Below are 15165 nucleotides of genomic sequence, written 5' to 3'. Positions count from 1 at the left end.
ACCTGCCTCTTGAGAAACCTATATGCAGGTCAGGAAGCAACAGTTAGAACTGGACATGGAACAACAGACTGGTTCCAAATAGGAAAAGGAGTACATCAAGGCTGTATATTGTCATCTGACTCCTGATCCATCAAATAGACAAGACCATGTCTTGTCTTGACTTCGACTTGTAACTTGTCTTTAGGTAAATCAGGACTTCTCTGAACCTTAGTTTTCTCATCTGTGAAACAGGGATAAATATGATCATATCACAGAGCCACTGAAGGAATTAAAATGAAAGAATAGGGACTTCCCTGGTGGTCCAGTGGTTAAATCTACCTGCCACTGCAGGGGACATGGGTTTGATCATTGGCCCTAGAAGACTCCTGATACTGCAGGGCAACTAAACCTGTGTGCACAAATACTGAAGTCCTAGAGACCATGCTTGGCAACGAGAGAAGCCCCCACAACGAGAAGGTGGAGCACTGCAACTAGAAAGTAGCTGCCACTTGCACAGCTAGAGAAAGCTCATTCATAGCAGCAAAGATCCAGCACAAGCATAAGTCAATAAATAAAAAAATGGTAATTGTGCTCCCTGATATTTACTCAAAGCAGCTGAAAACATGTGCCCACGAAAACCTGCACACAGATGTTTATAGCAGCTTTGTTCATCAGTGTATAAACATGGAAGCAACCAAGATGTCATTATATAGGTGGATGGATGAATAGAGTGTGGAACCTCCAGATAATGGTTATTATTCAGTACTAAAGAGAAATGGGCTAAGAAGCCATGAAAAGATATGGCAGAAACTTAAATGCCTATTACTAAATGGAGAAAACTAACCCAAAAGGGCTACATTCTGTAGGGTTCCAATTACGTGACATTCTGGATCAAGCAAAACAATGAAGATAGCAAAAATATCAGAGTTGTGGGGTAAGGGGTTGGGAGGGGGAGGATGAATAGATGGAACACAGAGAATTTTTAGAGCTGTGAACATCTTCTGCATGATACCATAATGATGGATGTATGTCATTACACATCCATCCAAACCAGAGAAAGTACAACACCAAGAGTGAGTCCCAAAGTAAAGTACACACTTTGGGTTTGTATGCACCAGTGTAGTATACATCAGTGTAGACTAACCCTTGGTAGAAATGTACCATTCTGGGGAGTGTTGTTGATAATGAGGGAGGCCATGCATGAGTGGGGGCAGGGAGTATATGGAAAGTGCATGCATCTTCCTTACAATTAGGCAGTGAGCCTAAAACTGCTTAAAAAACTCTTTTTAATTAAAAATTAATAAAATGAAATAATGGTGCATTGAGCTCTTGATGCAGAATTTAGCAGGTGACACATGCTACGTGAATGACAGCTGCTTAGAGGATCATTTTATTTCCAAACCCAAATTTTTACAAAGTATTACTGAGTAATGGAATATGACTCAGTCATAAAAGAATGAATGAATGCCGTAAAAAGAATGAAATAATGCCATTTGCAGCAACGTGGATGGACCTAGTGATTATCATACCAAGTGAAGCAAGCCAAAGACAAATATCATATGATATCACTTTCATGGGGGAATTAAAAAAAAGAGAGAGAGCAATACAAATAAATTTATATACGAAACAGAAACAGATCCAAAGACATAGAAAACAAACTTATGGTTACCAAAGCGGGGGGTGGAGGATAAATTAGGAGTTGGGAATTAACATGTATGTACTATTATATATAAAATAGATAACAAACAAGGACCTACTGTATTGTACAGAGAACCATATTCAATATTTTGCAATTAGGCTATAAGGGGGAAAAAAGCTGAAAAACAATAGATAGATGTAAGTAAAACTGAATCACTTTGCTTTATACTTGAAACTAACACAACATTGCAAACCAATTATACTTCAACAAAAATAAAATCTTAAAATATTATGCCTTATCTGGAGTTTTTTAAAGGTTTTGATGGGCTCCCTGGTCTCCATTCTTTTCCTCTTTCTTTTTCCACCAAAAGGGTAATTTAAAGTGTCAGTTTCAAGACACTGAACTTTTGTTTGAGCTCTGATGTAATATCCAGATGATTTATTCACAGAAGCTAATCTGCTAACTCAGGCACCTTGTTTTATGGTCCAAACTCTCCATCTCATTCAACTCAGCTCTAGCCAGTTCCTCAGAGACAAAGTCTAAACACTGCTTTCTGAGACAGAGATCCTACTTTGATCCTGAGCAGCAGAAAAGCACTAGATTTTGTTTTGTATTGTCTTGTTTTGTTTCGTTGATCCTAGATGGCCTAAAGGAACACAATTCACAGTCCATGTCGAAAGGCCTTAGGTTTGGGTGCATCCTAGTCTGTTCCCAGTGGACCCTGGGTCCCCCTTTCTCCTGATCTATCTCTACACATTAGATAAGTTCTGCAGTCCTATCTCTCAAAAATTCTCACCAGTCAACACATTTCACAGCAAGAGGCTTTGTAGTTAAAACCTTTGACCTCAGAATTTTATCTTATCCCCTTCCTGGGTCATCCAAGACATTTCTACCAATCCCATAGAGTACAGGTGAGGCTAAGCAAATATTTGTTGAAAGAAAGAATGACTAAATATTAACAGCTAACATTTATTGAGTATTTATGATGCGCTAGGCAATAGAAGCATATTATATGCATAATCTGATTTATTTCTTCTAAGAATACTATAAGGTAGGTACTAATACAATCCCCATTTTAAAGACAAGAGGACTGAGGCTCAGAAATTTTTAGTTCAGATTTATAGAGCATGGACAGCAGGATTTGAACCCAGGGGCTTCTTTTCTCTAACCACTCATGGTTAGAACCACTCTCTGCCCACTTCATGGATTATGAATATGAGAATATACAAGTAAATGGATAATTGATAGGAATGTCCCAATTCTTTCTTCAGACCTTGGCCCTCAAAAGCCTACGTGTGGGTCTGTTGATCTTTCCTGATATCCTATTTCAACTGATTTAATTGATATCTTTCAGGAAGCCAAGGTTGGCTCATCTGTTTTCAATGAAAATTCAGCCTTTATTTTTTGGTCAGGAAATGTACCACAAAAGAATGGATACACATATAGGCATTGATGAGGCCCTTTGCTGTTCACCTGAAACTATTACAGTATTGTTAATTGGCTATAACCCAATACAAAATTAAAAATTCAGAAGAAAAAAATAAGTAAGACATCTACCACAATAAGAGCACATTTTCCCAGTGACTTACATGATTTTGCTCTCCAATTTTTTAATAATATATATTGTATTTATTTACCTGGCTGCATTGTTGCACCATGTGGGATCTTCACTGCTGTGTGCAGTCTTTAGTTACAGAGTGCAAACACTTAGTTGCAGCCTGTGGGATCTAGTTCCCTGACCAGGGATGGAACCTAGTCCCCTTGGACAGAGAGTCTTAGCCACTGGATCCCCAGAGAAGTCGCTTTTTCTCTCCAATTTGAAAGTCTCCATTCTGCCCTCTTCACACTGCCTGAGTTTGAATCCTTGCTTCATTGCTTACTAACTATTTGATCCTAGGCAGATGATTCAACCTCCTCATGCTGCAGTCACCTCTTCTGCAAGGTGGAAATAAGAGTGATGATAAGCATTTGGTGGGGCTGCTGTGAGGTCTAAGTGCTGAGTACATGTCAGTGCTTGGAAGAAAGTCTAAAGATGGAAATCTGCTCTCCACCCTTTCAGCGTGTCTCTGGAATTGCATTTATAACCTCATTTGGAGACAAGGGCCAAATATCTCTTTGTGAATGAGGGAGTGGACCAAATGGGCCTCCTGCTTCCTCCTCCCACTCCCCAGCCTAGGTTCCCTGCTGAGAAATCACAGAGAAATAAAATATTCCCCGTGTGTGCATGCTAAGTTGCTTCAGTTGTGTGCAACTCTGCAATTTTATGGACTGTAGCCAACAGGCTCCTCTGTCCATGGGATTCTCCATGCAACAATGCTGGAGTTGGTTGCCGTGTCCTTCTCTAGGGGATCTTCCTAACCCAGGGATCAAATCCACATCTCCTGTCTCCTGCATTAGCAAGTGGGTTCTTTACCACTAGGGCCACCTAGGAAGCCCCCAAATATTCCCCAGGTAAATCAAACTAAAACAAAACGTTTGAAGACTCTTCACCTCTCAGAGTTCACTAAGGCTTCTCCAGTCACAGCATTTTCCATCTTAAGTCCCATCACATGTGCCTCCAGCAGCTCTGACTGTCACCTGCAATGTGTGGATTTTTTCCTTGCACTGTCCAATGTAGCCATCATTCACAGGGGAGTAGGCCTCTCTATTCTGATAAGGCATAAAATATGAGCTACAGAGTAACAATCCAGCCGTATGTCCTTCTGCCTTATCTGCAAATCCCCTTATCAGCTGTTTTACTGAGGCTGTTCAGGACACTTGATTCTCCTATCCTCACCAGAAAATGCCCTCATTCAGTCTTTCCTGGGCTCCTGCAGGAAATGCACCAATAATGTAATATCTGCTTTTTTTAAATTGGCATATCAATTAAGACATGCTACCATTATTTGTATAATTATTAGATTTGTCCCCACTGTTAATCAAAGAAATGCAGATCCAGGCAAAGCTTTCCTTAGAATGATAATACACCCAGTGCTGACACTGTTATATATATTGAGGGCAGTCTAAATCACTGCAACATCTTCTCTGGGCTAGTACTTTAGCAATAGACATCAAGGGCCTTCAATGCCTCAATAATTCACTTTTGAGACTCTATACTAAGGAAATAATCCTAAACATAGAAAAAAGATCTTTGTGCCCCAAGATGTTCATGTCAGTGTTATTTACCATAGCAAAAGCAATGAAACCATATAAATATTTTTTTAAAAAAAGGAAATGGTTATATGAGCTATTTTATAATGACCTCATAGAATAGTTTGTAGCCATTTAAAATGATACTTTCAATTAAGTTGACAATTTTTGTAATATCAGGTGAAATGGGGGAAAAGGCAGAATACAAATCTACACATATTGTTGTTGTTGTTCAGTTGCTCAGTTGTGTCCAGCTCTTTGTGACACCATGGACTGCAGCACACCAAGCTTCCCTGTCCTTCACCATCTCCCAGAGCTTGCTCAAACTTATGTCCATTGAGTCTATGACGTCATCCAATCATCTCATCCTCTGTCATCCCCTTCTCCTCCTGCCTTCAATCTTTCCCAGTATCAGGGTCTTTTCCAATGAGTCAGTTCTTCACATCAGGTGGCCAAAGTATTGGAGCTTCAGCTTCATCATCAGTCCTTCCAATGAATATTCAGGATTGATTTCCTTCAGGATGGACTGGTATGATCTTTTGCTTAAAACAAAGATGAGAAAATATAAAGACACTAATGAATGAATGCTGTCACAGTAATGGTTCAGAATGCTGTGAGAGTGGATAAGTGTTCAGATTTAGACTGGAGGATCAGGGAGGCCTCTCAGAGAATCCAGAAGTTAGCCAGGGAAAAGGACTACTCAAGGAAGAGGAAACAGCACGTGCAGAGGTTCTAAGTCAGGAAAAACACAACAAATAGACGTTTCTGAGGCACTGGCTACTTGGTGCTAACAATGCATCAAAGTCTTTGTTTTAGATTTGCTTTCCTGTCCAGAACCAGGAGCTAAAATTTCCTTGTAAGTAATAAGGATTAATATCATCTGAAAGTGAAAAATCACTCAGTCGTGTCTGACTCTTTGCGACCCTATGGACTGTACAGTCCGTTAAATTCTCCAGGCCAAAATACTGGAGTGGGTAGCCTTTCCCTTCTCCAGGGGATCTTCCCAACCCAGGTCTCCCTCATTGCAGGCGGATTCCTTACCAGCTGAGCAATCAGGGAAGCCCATCTGCTGAAAAGACACTGGCAACTCAGTCTGAGCTTGGCATGTCATGGGGAAAGGAGCAGTAACAGCACTTGTCACCTGCAGTTGTCAGGGGGCTGAGGATTCCTTCACTTAAGCCCTTAAAACAGGCCTGGCAAATGGCCAACAAGCACATGAAAAGATGCTCAATATTACTCGCCATCAGGGAGTGAGACACCATTCCACACCAACTAACATGACTATAATAATAATAAAAAAAAAGATAACAACAAGGGTTGGTGAGAATATGGAGAAATCGGAACCCGCATACACTGCCAGTGGGGGCAGTGGCGGTGGAGGGGGGGTGGCGGGGCAAGTTGTGTCCTACTCTTTGTGACCTCATGGACTGTAACCCACCAGGCTCCTCTGTCCATGGGATTTCCCAGGCAAGAATATTGGAGTGGGTTGCCATATCTTGACTCAGGGATTGGCCCCTGGTCTCCTGCATTGCAGGCAGATTCTTTACTGACTGAACCATTGCAGCTCAGCACACTGCCAGTAGGAATGAAAAATGGTTCAGCCACTTGGGGAAACAATTTGCAATTTCCTCAAATGGTTAAACATAGAGTTACCATATAACCCAGCATTCCCACCCCCAAGAGAAATGAAAACCTATGTCTACCTAAGAATGTGCAGAGGAATGTTCATAGCAACATTATTCACAATAGGGAGAAGTGGAAACAACCCAAATGTCCATCAACAACCCAATGGATGAAGAGATAACAGAGATGTGATATATCCATACCATGGGATAGTATTCATTAGTAAAAAGAAATTAATAAATTAATTTAAAAGAAATGTAATATCAATAAATGCCACAACATGAATCTTGAAAACATTATGCTAAATGAAAGAGGCTGTCACAGAGGACCACATGTAGTCTGATACAATGAACACGAAATGGCACAAATAAACAAACCCATGGAGATAAAAGAGTACTTGATGCTCAAGACTGGAGTTTTGATGGGAAATGGAGAGTAACTGCCAATAGGTACAGGGTTGCTTTTGAGGGTGATAAAAATGTTCTAAAGTTGATTGTGGTGATAGCTGCATAACTGAATACAGAAAAAGAACTCTGAACCATGCACTTTTTTTTTTTTTTGGCTGCTATCTCACAGCTTGCAGGATCTTAGTTCCCTGACCAGGGACTGAACCTGCACCGCTGGCAATGAAATCATGGGGCTTTAACCACTCGACCACCAGCGAATTCCTTGAACCACGCACTTTAAGTAGATGAAATGTATGATATATGATTTTTATTTCAATAAAGTTGTTATAAAAAATAGGGTCAGACCAATGGGCACATAGTGTGTGCTTAATGTTGGCTAATATCATCACTATTCAATAAATACCTCTTTTCTCTGGATGAAACTTTTCCTTACAATGGCAACTGTGAATCAACCAGGAAATTTTCTGAATCAGGGTCATAAATTCAAAGGCTTACAAAAACCATGCAGAAGCCAGGAAAAGGTCATAAAGTGAAGGTGCCCAGAGTAAGGGAGTGGTGGAGACTGAGTCCAAATGGAAAGCTGATTGCTTCTCACCTCCATCCACATGGGAATCTAAGCCCCAAATTACCAGAGCTGACTTTTCAAGGGAAGGCAGACTTTCAGATTTTTATGTGAAACCTATTGACTTCTAAGTACTGGCATGCATACCTGCGTGCTCAATTATGTGCAACTCTATATGACCCCATGGCCTGTAGCCCACAGGGCTGCTCTGTCCATGGGATTTCCCAAGCAAGAATTCTGGAGTGGGTTGCCATTTCCTCCTCCAGGAGATCTCCACCCAGGGATCGAGCCCACATCTCCTTCGACTCCTGCATTAGCAGGTGGATTCTTTACCACTGAGCCACCTGGGAAGCCCAAGTATCAGCACCTACATTAAAATGTTATAAACACTGAGAAGGACAAAACTTACACTTGAGCCAACATAGCAGCAGGAAAATTTCAATCTTCAAGTTGCTTTGTTGTCTCCTCTCACAGTTCTTTAGTATGATTCCCAAAATTGTCCCCTGTCCACTTCCCTCCTCCTAGACTCTGGTTTATTCCTCACTTCCTCTGCCAAAACCTATCCAGGCTAAAGAGACAGAGAGTGAAGTGAAGTCGCTCAGTCGTGTCCGACTCTTTGCGACCCGTGGACTGTAGCCCACCAAGCCCCTCCATCTACGGGATTCTCCAGTCAAGAATACTGGAGTGGGTTGCCATTTCCTTCTCCAAAGAGACAGAGAATTCATACATAGTTTCTAAACATTCTGGTAAATGCCAAAGTTAGAGTACAGTAGCATGGAGAGGGATTGGGGGCGCATAGCTTTTGATTCCTAATCCAATTAGAGAATCCTACAATAGAGTTTTTATTCAAAGACCAAATTTAATGTACAATCCTATATCTCCAGTAGGGCTTCCCTAGTGGCTCAGATGGTAAAGAATCTTCTTGCAATGCAGGAGACCAGGGTTTGATCCCTGGGTCGGGAAGATCCATCCCCTGGAGCAGGAAACCCTCTCTGGTATTCTTGCCTGGAGAATCCCACGGACAGATGAGCCTGGTGGGCTACAATCCATGGGATTGCAGAGTCAGACACGACTGAGCCAGTAAACACTTGCATCTCCAGTGCAGCCGGTTTTCATGAATTTCCAGCACAATATTCAGATATACTGGCCAGAACTTCAATAAGTTCTTATTTAGTGTTTAATCCTTTAGAGCATTACAGTTAATTATTTCAGTTTTATGGCACACTGGAGGCAACAAGCATCCAAGCAGGATGCCTTCTCCCTCTCCTCCCACCCAGTCAGGCCAGGGAGGTGTCAATATAATTATTTAAGGAGTTGAAAGGAAAAGGGCAAGGAAGAGGAAGGGAATTGAGCCCACAATTATGTATTAATGCTTCGACAGAGAAACAGATGGCATTCCTTGCATAAATTATTATTTATCCGTGGAATTCCCCTCTGCCTATTACCAATTTCACCCTTTTAAAAAAATTCTTTGTTGGGCCTGTGAAGTCCCCTGGCCAGTGTCCAACGTCAACTCCCTCCCCCACATCCCTCCCGGTAGAGACACAGCCAGGGTGAGAATTCCAAGATGGCCGCAGGCGGGCAGCAAGAGTTTCCGAGGGCATTGATGTTGAGGTCACAAGGAGGAGTCCACTTTAATTTGTAGGCTGGAGGCAGGGTGCAGTGACTGCCTGGGTGTGCAAGCAGAAAGTGACGAGCAGGGTTATCCAGCCTCTGCTTCACTCTCAATAATGAGACTACGTTCCCTGGTGGTCTAGCGGTTACAATTCAGTGATTTCTCTGCTGTGACCCAGGTTCAATCCCTGGTCAGGAAAGGGAGATTCCCCCAAGCCATGCAGCATGGCAATAATAATAATAATAATAATAAGACCTATTACATATGGACACCCACCAAAATGCCAGCTCAGGCAACATAGCTTGGAAATTACTAAGCATGCCCCCATAGAACCCTCACATCAGCCCCCAAGGCAAGCAAGAGCATTTCATTGTGGAGGGAAAAAAAAAAAAAAAAATGAAGAAACTGGAAGCTGTGAGATAAAGAATTCTGCTAATCCTAATAACAAGATACCTTTTTTAAAGACTATATAGCTGCATTTTTCTTCTTCCTTTTTTTTTTTTGGCTTGTACAGAGTTATAAAAATCATTTCTACCTTTTCAACTATATGTTTTTTTAATTCTTAATTTTTTTCTGAAGAGAACAGGACTTTTAATCCATGTAATTAAACGCCAAAAAAAAAAAAACAGTTTTTAATTCCAGAATACTAAAATGAAAACAAAACCCTCAAGACAGTAATGATACCCAAAACACCTATGGTTTTTGAAGACAGCTGGTATTCTCAGCTAACCTTCAGGACAACTCTGGGGGGTTACGCTTGTTACAATTTCCTACAGATGGGGACACTGAGGCTCTGTTCATTGAAGTCATTTCTCAAAGCCTCCAAATCCACAGTCAGCGTGATGTTTGAACTCGGACTTACAGAGATTCCCAGGATAGCCACAATCTAGTCTCTCCTATGTATACCACCACAGCCCTTGCCCCTTCACTAACATAGAAATCTACTTCCCAAACACACATATTAGCTGTCTCCAGACATTTTTCAGCAGAGAGAGAACCAAGCCTCTTGGAGGGCAAAGATTGTCCACTGTCTTGACACTCATGCTGTTCTTGCCTCCTTGGCAATTATACAGCAGGATATAATGGGTATATATAAAAGGGTGTACATGTGTAGGGTAGCCATGAGAAGCAAAGTGCTCAATTTGATCCCGCTAGCATTTCCCAGAGAAAACTGGCCTTGGCCAGCAGCAGCAGAGACATGGCAAGCACTGGGCACCAGGGCTGACTGAGGCTTGCGGTGGAACAGATGAACCCAAGACTGTGGCACCAAAAGGATTTGGATGCTGAATGCCACCTCTACCACTCACTGTGTGAGTTTGAACAAGTCCCTCCAAGGCATTAATTTTCCCCATCTGTAAAATGGAATATTAATCTGCACCTCATAGGATTACTGTGGAGACATAATGAGATAATGCAGTGACTTTCTAACATTTTTAATACACAATTAGAAATGCGGATGGTGACTGCAGCCATGAAATTAAAAGACACTTGATCCTTGGAAGGAAAGTTATGGCATACCTAGACAGTGTATTAAAAGGCAGAGACATCACTTTGCCAACAAGTATCTATATAGTCAAATCTATGGTTTTTCCAGTAGTCATGAATGGATTTGAGAGTTGGACCATAAAGAAGGCTGAGTGCCGAAGAACTGATGCTTTCAAATTGTGGTGCTGGAAAGACTCTTCAGAGTCCCTTGGACTGCTAGAAGATAAAACCAGTCAATCCTAAAGGAAATCAACCCTGAATATTCATTAGAAGGACTCATGCTGAAGCTGAAGCTCCAATACTTTGCAACCTGATGTGAAGAGCCAACTCATTAGAAAAGACTCTGATGCTGGGAAATATTGAAGGCAAAAGGATAAGGGGGTGGCAGAAGATGAGATAGCTAGATAGCGTCACCAACTCAGTAAACATAAGTCTGAGTAAGCTCCAGGAGATAGTGAGGGACAGGGGAACCTGGAGCACTGGAGTCCGTGGGGTCGCAGAGCATCAGACACGTTAGTGACTGAACAACAAAAGAGATGTAGTGCATTTCATGTCATAAGCAAGTTCATACAGAGAGAAGGGGGATTCATAAAACCATGCTTAGTAATATTCTTTGATAGCTTGGATACTTTCTTTGCTAGTCCACTTTTGTGAACTACCACACCACTACCAGCTAAACTGACTTCATATCCAGTAAAGGATCATAACTTTTCCCTGTGAAAAGCCAGACACAATAAGCTTCTCCCTGCCCAGCTCCAATAACCGTGTTCACACACCTCCTTTCTTCTGCTGGATTCTGGTAAGAATTTCCTCTGGGTTTGATTATAAACTTGTGAGGAAAGGGACCCGCAGGGGTGCTGTTTTAAGCGGTTGTGAATTCTGGTTTCGTTTTTATTTTACCCTCTTTGGTTTTTGGTCATTGAGTCCAGTTCTGCTTATCTGGATGGGTTCTGTCTTCATCCTCCTCCTCAACCATCTCCAGGCTTCAGCTATCCTCAAGGAATGTGAACAAGACCCACCCATTGGTGGAACTGAAGCAAGGAAGAATTCTCAGATCTCTCTCTTTGGATTAAAACTGGGCTGGGCTACATATGTCTTCCTCTTGGGAGCTCCCTCTGATAGTACTCATTTAATAAGCATTTACAGGACTTCCCTGATAGTCCAGGGGTTAAGAATCCATGCTCCCAAATGCAAAGGGCCCAGGTTCAATTACTGCCTGAGGAACTAGATCCCATATGCTTCACCTAAGACCTGGTTCAGGCAAACAGAAAAATAAAAATAATAACTTGTACATGAGTGTTCATAACAGCACTATTAGTAACAGCCAAAAAAATGCAGCAGGCAGTGTGCTAGGCCCTGGAGACCACAGACTCTGCAAGTGGCAACGCAGAGGCTTTCATAGTGGGTGCCAACGTGAATATGACACAGTCCCTCCTGACCCCAGAAGTTTCTGGGCCTGGAATCACAAAAATCCATAAAAGCAGTAAACTGTTAGATTTCTTATCACAAAAGCATGGACAGTTAAGACTCTCAAGGGGAACTTCCTTGGTGGCTCAGTGATAACGAATCTGCCTGCCAATGCAGGAGACATGAGTCTGAACCCTGGTCCGGGAGGATCTCACATGCCAAGGAGCCCACACACCACTGCTAGAGAGTAGCTCCCACTGGATGCAACTAGAGAAAAGCCTGTGCAGCAATGAAGACCAAGCATAACCAAAAAATAAATAAAAAGACTTGCAGTGGAAGGGGAAATACTATCAGAAGAGGAACACTCTTTTATCTCAGACAGGCAGACTGAGCGCTGAATCTATCCCACAGGCAGGTTTTGCTTCTATATATAATCTTCCCTGGTAGCTCAGCTGGTAAAGAATCCTCCTGCAAGGCAGAAGACCCCAGTTCAATTCCTGGGTTGGGAGGATACCCTGGAGAAGGGCATGGCAACTCACTTCAGAATTCTTGCCTGGAGAATCCCCATGGACAGAGGAGCCTGGCGGGCTACAGTCCATGGGGTTGCAAAGAGTCGGATGTGACTGAGCAACTAAGCACAGCACAGCATAATTTTTAAACTGAGTTGCCAGCATTTGATATTCCACCTTCCCTGAAATTCCACCTTCCCTGAAAAATTGGAAGTGTTGGCACCAATGAGCCCGTATTGAAGGACAACACCCACAGATGCCGAGTAGCAACTGCCAGCTGCATACAGACAAATGTTCTCCCGTCTGTCGCAGTCCTCACCACTCCCTTCAGGCTTCCTCATCTACATTCCCTGCTGGGCCCCTGGAAGCATTCTAGTTTGTACCCCTTGATCTAAAACATGATGAAGGAAATGTGGATTCGAAGTTGGAAAGAGCTTTTCAATTAGGGTGTCAGTCTATGCTTTAAAGGAATAGTTTTCCCAATGTCCCTGTCAGTTCACCAGGGCAAGAAAATAGACGTAGATTTCAGCAGAAGCTTTGTTCAGCCAGGAATTCACCCTGGGGTTGGCAGGACCACACTGATGGTCAGTTACTAGACAGTATATGAATTCAGTCAAAGGAGGGTAATTCTAACAGAATGCCTGGATTTGTATTAATTAAGAATAATGCATAATTCGACCTTGCAGATCTTCCGGAATTTTGCTCTTTCTGGAGGAAGGGATCTATGAAATGGCTTAGAGTAGGAATAGTCAGTCAGGTCTTACAGCAGATGGAGACAGGCGAGGGGTGGGTTAGGAATTAGTCATCAAACATTATGTAATCTCTCTGGGAGAAGAGACACCCCTCCAGTTCTCATCTGCCCAGTGTCACATGTGTACTCATCCACCATTTTTCAGGTTCGATGAAGTGATAGAGGCGAGAAATGTCATGGAACTCTCTGGGAAGCACCATGACATACTAATACATTAAACTTAAACTAACTCAATCCATAATTTTCTGCGAAAATTCTAACAATTGCTAGCATTTACTGACCATAGGCCAAGCATTAGTGTGCATGTGTGTGTGTGTTCAATAGAGTCTGACTCTTTGTCACCCCGTGGACTATAGCCTGCCAGGCTCCTCTGTCCATAGAAATTTCCAGGAAAAGATATTAGAGTGGGTTGCCATTTCCTACTCCAGTCCAAGTACCAGGTTCTGTATCAAATGCATTATTTCATTTAATACTTATAATATCCTCAATAAGAAAGATGGAGAAGGCGATGGCACCCCACTCCAGTACTCTTGCCTGGAAAATCCCATGGATGGAGGAGCCTGGTGGGCTGTAGTCCATGGAGTCGAGAAGACTTGGACACAACTGAGTGACTTCCCTTTCATTTTTCACTTTCATGCATTGGAGAAGGAAATGGCAACCCACTCCAGTGTTCTTGCCTGGAGAATCCCAGGGATGGGGGAGCCTGGTGGGCTGCCGTCTATGGGGTCACACAGAGTTGGACATGACTGAAGTGACTTAGCAGCAGCAGCAGCAGCAATAAGAAAGATGCTATCCTATGTACAATAGCCAGGACATGGAAGCAGTCTAGATGTCCATCAACAGATGAATGGATAAAGAAGTTATGCTGCATATATACAATGGAATATTACTTAGCCATTAAAAGGAATGAATGTGAGTCAACTGTAGTAAGGTGGATGAACTGAGAGCTTGTTACAGACTGAAGTAAGTCAGAAAGAGAAAAACAAATACTGTATACTAATGCATATATATGGAATCTAAAAAAAAAAATAGCTCATGAACTTATTTACAGAGAAGAAATGGAGACACAGACATAGAGAACTGACTTGTGGACACAGCGGGGGAAGGAGAGGTTAGGACAATTGAGAAAGCAGCATTGACATACATACTTTATCATGTGTGACACAGATAACTACTGGGAAGTTGCTGTATGGCACAGGGAGGCCAGCCTGGCCCTCTATGACATCTAGAGGGGTGGAACGGGGAGCAGGAGGCTAGAGAGGGAGGGCGTATATATAGTTATGACCAATGCTCATTGATGTACAGCAGAGACCACCACAATATTGCAAAGCAATTATCCTCCAATTAGAAAGAGAGAGAGAAAGACACTATGATGACAGCAGTCCCGCTTTACAGATGATAAAAGTAGTGAGACTTAGAGATGTCATGGGATTTGCCAGATTTAGCAGTGAACGAATCAGTGCACAAGGTTAACTGGAAGAGGACCCTCAGAACCATTCACTGCAAGCCAAGTCTAGGAGCGACCTGTAGTGGTTAGAGGAAAAAGAAGAGTCAACGGTGCACATGGAAGAAGCAGCTGGATACGTTAATGTCAGGAGAAGGAGTCACACTGGGATTCTCACTCTGATGTTTCAGGGCTGACACTGTTCTGTTGGGGGGCTGTCCTGGGCACTGTTGGACATTTAGCAGCATTTCTGACCTCTACCCAGTGTATGCTAGTAGGAACACTCCTTGGTAACAACCCCTGAACATCTCTAAGCATTTTCAAATGTCCCCTGAGGGCAAAATCACCTTCAGTCAAAGACCACTGATCTACCAAAGAAGAAATCATCTTTGAAAACCATCAGTTTCCCTGGCAGCAGCAAAGTTAAGAAAATGATAAAGGGCCAAGGTGATCCAAGGGCAGTAGGTACTTTCAAGAAATTCCCTTCTGTCACAAAATCCATTTAAAGGTAGTCACAGAAGGAACAGAATTTAAAACTACGAGCAACCAAAGGTGAGCTATTTTCACAAAGTCCAAAAGCCTTGGTTTGGGATCTCCACAAGCCTATCCAAGGAA

The sequence above is a fragment of the Oryx dammah genome, unplaced genomic scaffold, assembly GCF_014754425.2.
Source record: "Oryx dammah isolate SB20612 unplaced genomic scaffold, SCBI_Odam_1.1 HiC_scaffold_19, whole genome shotgun sequence".
Lineage (NCBI taxonomy): Eukaryota > Metazoa > Chordata > Mammalia > Artiodactyla > Bovidae > Oryx > Oryx dammah.
The sequence above is the reverse complement of the archived record's forward strand: the minus strand, read 5'-3'. Positions refer to the sequence as shown.